Source organism: Lottia gigantea (assembly GCF_000327385.1).
Source record: "Lottia gigantea unplaced genomic scaffold LOTGIsca_43, whole genome shotgun sequence".
In the NCBI taxonomy this organism is placed as follows: Eukaryota; Metazoa; Mollusca; class Gastropoda; family Lottiidae; genus Lottia; species Lottia gigantea.
Genome location: NW_008709504.1, coordinates 1,671,147 through 1,678,191, shown reverse-complemented (window position 1 = coordinate 1,678,191; position 7,045 = coordinate 1,671,147).

Below are 7,045 nucleotides of genomic sequence, written 5' to 3'. Positions count from 1 at the left end.
AACCTTAAATTATAAAGTATTATTATTCCTAATTGAATGATAAATATTATTATAGCTTACAATTACGAAATGTAATACAAATATAGTAGTTAAATACGTATAAAGAACAGATTAGCGACCCCCACAATATTATACATACAAGACAATACAAAAAAACAGTACAAAGACAATACAAAAACGCAATACAAAGACAATACATACAAAGATAATACAAAAAACACACATTCACACATCTTAGACAAATACATAATACAAGTGAAACAAAACAGAAATTTACACAAAGTAGAAGTCAAAGTAAAGTTATAGGCCTACACACAGATGAAAAGGGTATACCACAGCACAAACACGAACAATGACACACACGACAATTCCAATTCACGTAGGGCGCCAATTATGTAACGGGGAAAAACCAGTGACAGGAAAACTTGATATAAAATAGTTTATTAAATAATAGCAAATACTTCGGTATATTAAAAATATAATGTATATATTATAAACTCTGAAATATATAAATATAATAACTATTTGAGACACTAGGAAATAACCCAAACGATAGTTTTATGTAAGGGAAATAAATATGCTGCAGTTTTAAAAACGGATAAGAATAATATTTACAATTTAACCTATTTACAATTAAATACAATGCTTACCCTAATTCTAAGGAGTTTTAATTCAAAGTAGTATTTCAATATAATTATCCTCTGTGAAACTATAAAAATTCAACACTTGAAACTTAATGCTTTCCTTATGAAAAACAAAAACAAAGTAACTAGGAAACTAGTGAAAAACTGCCACCTATAGGAAAGAAGACTAATTAACTTAACTCATGATGAGTGCTATTTACAAAACTACACTTAGCAGACAAAATGAAACTGCCAACATAACAAACACCAACATAGCAACTAAGCAAATACAAAATGACAATATGAAACAATATAAGCTACACAATAGTATACAACACTACTACACAGGCATGACAGACATTCTTTTCAGGAAGTGTACATATGTAAAACTAAAGGGAAACAACAACAAAAAGAAAAATAATAGATTCAGACTACAACTAGTGTCCTTCACAAAAGAGTCATTGATTCACTTTTGAACAACAGTAAAATTACTATTTATATTTTATAGGTGTCACTGAAAGCTGATTTTGCATCTTTAAAGCGTTCAGTGTCCTATACATAAAGAGCAATATGTCTTTCATAATGCCGAGATCCTGAATATTCTAGCGATATGCAACATGTCTGTAACATAAATATTTCTAAACTCCAATTGTTTAACATTGAAGAATAATATTTAATTCGGTTAAAATTATTGAGTTTGACATGTCGGTTAAAGATATCTTCTGTCCTATTTCTATTTGTAAATTGAACTAACTAACCAATTATCTATAATAATAGATTTGAATCATCATCCGATCTTTATGATTTTGGAGTCTATCAAAGAAAAACCTTGTTACTCTATTTAAAACTTGTTTCGAATTTAATATCCGTTTGAATTTTTTGACAGTGTATATCTCGTGAACTTGGCGTTTTCAGTGTAGAATGTCCTTAACCTCAGCTATCCATATGTGTGCTGAAAAATATCAACTTCCGGTGTTATTGCTAATCGAAAACTGACATTTTTGCAATTTTGGACGGATGTACCACATTCTCTAATAGAAAATGGGACTTGGTTTTTTCAGATTCTTTATATACTATTGGTCTTCTTTGCAACAATAAACAACAATAATGCATAAATATATTCTTTAAAATTTCTTAAAGCTGTGAATTCACAAGTTATTCAACTGTTGTAATTTTTTGCTATCTTCATTAGAACTCCCACTACAATACTCTCTAATACTTGTTACCTATGTCTATGCTTTAACAGGAGAGTATCTTTTATAAGATATAATCTATTTAAGGAGAACGGATTACCGATCCTTTAGCATTCGCACTTGGTTATATACTACCATAAATCAAGTACTGTGTAAATTAAGTTCATCTAAATTTGGAGATACATTATTATAAAGATAGCTTGCCAGGCAAGGTAATATACGCCCACTGGCAGCTTTGAATAAAAATATTTAGCAGTAAAGTAACAATCACCAGTATGAAATATTCAACCTTCAGTCATACATTGAACTCTTTAGGGCGATACTGAATAATATTGAGTATGAGTTATTGCCCTTGTTCTTGAAAACGTGTTCAATCTTTAGCTCGTGAAAACTCTGGAAGACAAATATTCAATCTTCAGCGCGGCATTGAATAATAAAAGCAACTTTTGTTTTTACGAGCTACAAATTGAACGAGTTTTCAAGAACAAGGGCAATAACTGATACTAAATATTTTTCAATTTTTCTGATTTCCAATAGGCTTTATCCTTGGGTGACACTCAAGCCAAGTCGTTAAAATCCGTCAAGAATTGTGCCTTCTAGAGTGTTTACAAGCTAAAAATTGAACGAGTTTTCAAGAACAAGGGCAATAACTCATACTCAATATTTTTCGATACTTCTGATTTTCGATAGGGTTTATCCTTGGGTGGTTACAAACACTCGCACCAAGTTTTATCAAAATCCATCGAGAATTGTGCCTTCTAGAGTGTTTACAAGCTAACATTAAACACGTTTTCAAGAACAAAGGCAATAACTCATACTAAATATTTTTCGATTTTTCTGATTTTCAATAGGGTTCATCCATGGGTGATTACAAACAACCATACCAAGTTTCGTCGAAATCAGTCAAGATATTGTGCCTTGCAGAGTGTTTACGAGCAATTGTGGACGGACCGACGGACGGACGGACAGGGGTGACGGCAATATACGCTCCCCATTTCATGTGGGCGTATAAAAACTGTAGATACAACGTAGATAATTATGCAACATGTAAATAAAAATCTGCTTTTTGCTTTGATTTTTAAGAAAAGGGAAAATAAATGAGCGGTAGCACGAGTCAGTAGCCCTTACGAGAAAATAATATGCTTAAATGGGAATTTGCCCTGATGAGAATGGGCTCAAACTGATAGACAATATCATTGATACAAGGTTATAAACTGCCAATAATCGGAATTGTAATAATTGCAAAGAAGTTTTTATTGCTTTTAATAATTCAAGACTTTGCTAAATTTGAGAGGTTTTAATTTCTTGTTCACAAGTAGAAGTTTTATTTTATCTCCTAAAATTATTTCATCAACATTTCCCTCGGGTGAATCTATGCCATTATGAAATTGGTGTCAACACAGAGCTAGCACACATAAAAGTTAGGAAAATAAGGCCAACCCAATTTGATATGGCCACTTATGCCCATATATAGATTTTAGGCCAAACCAAAACTATATTTGAGTCTATAACGAATGCTAAAATATATCGGGTGGCCCAGTATATTATGATCATAGCTTTGATACTTTTTGAAAAATCCTGTTATTAAAAGTGTTATCGTTTTTTCTGGACCACCCGATATAAGACTCTTCACCCGAATTATTTCTTTTAATCGAGGTAGACGATCGTATTTTATTGCCCGAAGGCGGCGAATTTTAGATAGCTTGCCAGGCAAGGTAATATACGCCCACTGGCAGCTTTGATTTTGAATAAAAATATTTGGCAGTACAGTAACAATCACCAGTATGAAATATTCAACCTTCAGTCATACACTTCTTTTGAACTCTTTGGGGCGATACTGGATATTATTGAGTATGAGTTATTGCCCTTGTTCTTGAAAACGAGTTCAATTTTTAGCTCGTGAAAACTCTAGAAGGCAATTATGCAACCTTCAGCGTGGTACCGACAAGAATCGTGCCTTTTAGAGTTTAAGAGCTAAAATTTGAAAGCATTTTCAAGAACGAGGTCAATAACTCCTATGAAATATTTTTCGATTTTCGATAGGGTTCATTCATTAAGTTTCATCTAAGTCCGTCAAGAATTGAGCCTTCTAAAATGTTTACGAGCTAAAAATTGAACAAGTTTTCAAGAACAAGGCAATAACTCCCGACTTAATATTTTCAATTTTTCAGATTTACAATTGGGTTTATCCTTGGGTGATGAAAAACACTCATGCCAAGTTTCGTCACAATCTGTGTGTTTACGAGCTAAAAAAAGAACGCGTTCTCAAGAACAGCAACTCCTTCGATTCTTCTGATTTTTGATAGGTTTCATCCTTGGTGATATTACAGCAATATACGCACCCCCATTTCTTTTTTTTTGTAAACAATAATTTATTCATAAAAAGTATGAATGGGATCAGGGAACAGGCATTCGCCTATATAACCCTTCTCCATGAATACAATAAATTTCACAAGAATTTTAAAGTTTACAAAATAACAAAACAAATATACATAAAATACATACAATATAGTAAACAAGTAAAAATAAATAACAAATTTATGGATATACAAAATAGTGATTAAGTTGTAAATATAATTATAAAAGTAAGAGTAAAAAAAAAAATAAAATAAATAAAAATAAAATAAAATTGATGTGGGCGTATAAAAATCGTTCATAAATATTCGCCTGTGTGCCCTCTCGTGTTGATTGCGTTTTTTTACGTCCGTACGCGTAACCTTTTTTCATATTATTCTTTACAAATTGAGACCTTTGATGTGACATTACTGGACTTGATTTATTATTAATTCTCAATCAAAGAATAACAAAACACGGGTTTAGGAGATCCGGATATTTTATTTGCACACTATAAAATATCAATTCAACTTGGGCAATACATATCGATATTAATGCACAATTCCTCAAACAAAATGCAAATAACATTATTTGATTTACATATACAAATACAAAACATAAGGGTTAGAAAGGGTGGGTGGGAATTATTTACCGCGTGTTATACTTCTGCTAGCGATGACGACGTTCTTGTTAAAACGAAAGTAGATCTGCACGTGCAAAGCAAACCAAATGACTTAACTATATTCTGTTTCAAATACAACCATATTATGCTCAGTTCTAACAATCTGAACAATCATATACTTTAACAATATTCTAATTAACTACATATTAATAAATCAATCTATCACACCAGTTAGAAGTCTAGAAAGGTCCAAAAGACATGGGATAATGTCTCGTTGCCACGTTCGGAGTTGTTCATAGTTCTAGTTGTTTGTTCTTTTTTGTTAGTTGTTTGGCTGTAACAGTTGATTTGTTTTGCTTGAATAAAACATGAAACATGAGTAAAGCATGGACTTGTACAAATTATAAATGTGGATTTTTTTTTATTTTACACTTGAGAATATTGTCAAATGAATCCTTACAAACCTCTTTTGTGTAAATTTTTTTTATTAAAATTAATCGAAAAAGAATAAAAATTCATCGACATTTTTAAAGGGACATTCTAGTTTTTCGCAGGTAAAAATTTTTTCACCAAATTAAAGAGAAAGTTTTAACTATAGAAATCCCGCCGTTAAGTTTTTTTAAACGCCAAAGAGTTTAAATAGTCTTAGAATACATAAAACATTTATAAAATTTTAAACTAGGCCAATAAGAGCATAATATATTCATCAATAGATATACCTGGTGTCATAAATAACATAACACGATCCTTATATAATCCGATTAATCCAAAAACCTAGTAAATATCCACAAAATGCAATTAACTATTGAAAAACGCTTAATATTAAAAAATTACTTAGTTTTATGAATTTTCTAATTTTTTCTTATTTTCCAGATTTTACAGTGATTCTGTAGTAACTTTATGACACCAGGTAAGTTCACTGATGAATATATACTCATATTGACCATTCTTGAGAACTTCAATTTTCTGTTCATACTAAGACGTAGTATCACTTAAAAAGGTTTTCGTAAACTTTTAAACTTTTGAAGCTCGTTATCATTTTTGGTAGGTGTTATGAAACTAGCCTACTGTATAATTAAACAAAACGGACGCCTTTGTAGACAATTATGTCTCCAGCGTATTTTAAGGGTTGCAAATAAAAAATATCAAGTCTAACAAATTCAGTCTGATCAAGTAAATAAAAATACATATAGCTGTAAATAGCATGTTTAAGAAATATTTTCAAATTTATAAATTTCATATTCTGGAGGTGCAGAAAAATATTTTCTATTATATTTAATTCACAGGGAAGATTCACATTGCGACAAGTAGAATTGAAATACTGTCATTTAATTAATGTAGACTTACTTCCCTTGTATTATATCGTGAAAGTTGTCATGCTATTATGAAATGTCCCTGGCTGTCAAATTAAAGAAATCATATAACGTAGACAACTTCAAAATTTGTTACTTGACCTGCTATAAGAACCAAATTAAAGCTATGTATCACTTTTAAGAGCGAAAATCGGACATCAGGTTAGCTATCTCAAGCTCTCACGACAGGTCACAATCGATCCGCCATCTAGGCAAAATTTACCTCATTGCACGTTCTGTGCAGATATCTTCACCCAAACAAGTGACAAGTGATGGTTTTAGAATATACTTTTATCCTGGTTCCAAACATTTTGAACTCATGATACATCTCCCCTGTTAGAAGATCTGGGGGTCTACTATAGTAAAATGTATATTGCGTAACTTCATACAATACACTTTAGATGATAACATAGGGATTCTGGGTTTATCTATACGTATACGTAATGCGTTACCACAAGCAATAATTAGCCAGGACACTTGGCGTAAATTATTATACATTTACTAGTGGCGCTTTTGGCTTCATAGTTTAGCTTATGTTTATTTTATATATATATATATATATATGGGTGGGTGGGTGGATGAGATGTGTGTGTGTGTGTGTGTGTGTGTTTGACATGATGATATCCCAAACAAATGGAAATGAATGGAGTTTAACGTCCTATTTTTCGGTACCAGATTGTGCTGATGAAAACAAACCACACCACAATGTGTACAAAAAAGGTAAATATTGCCAGGACAGCGGCATTGGCCTACTCGTATTCAATTCTCAACTGTTAAGGGATCTTTAAGGAATGTAGAAAGTAGGAATGCAATGTCGCCAATACAGTGGCATTAGTTTATTCTCTTTCGATTTGAACCGTGGATGGATATGCTACATTATCAATGCATTTTCGGCTTATTGTCCCATCTCGGCCAAACCTC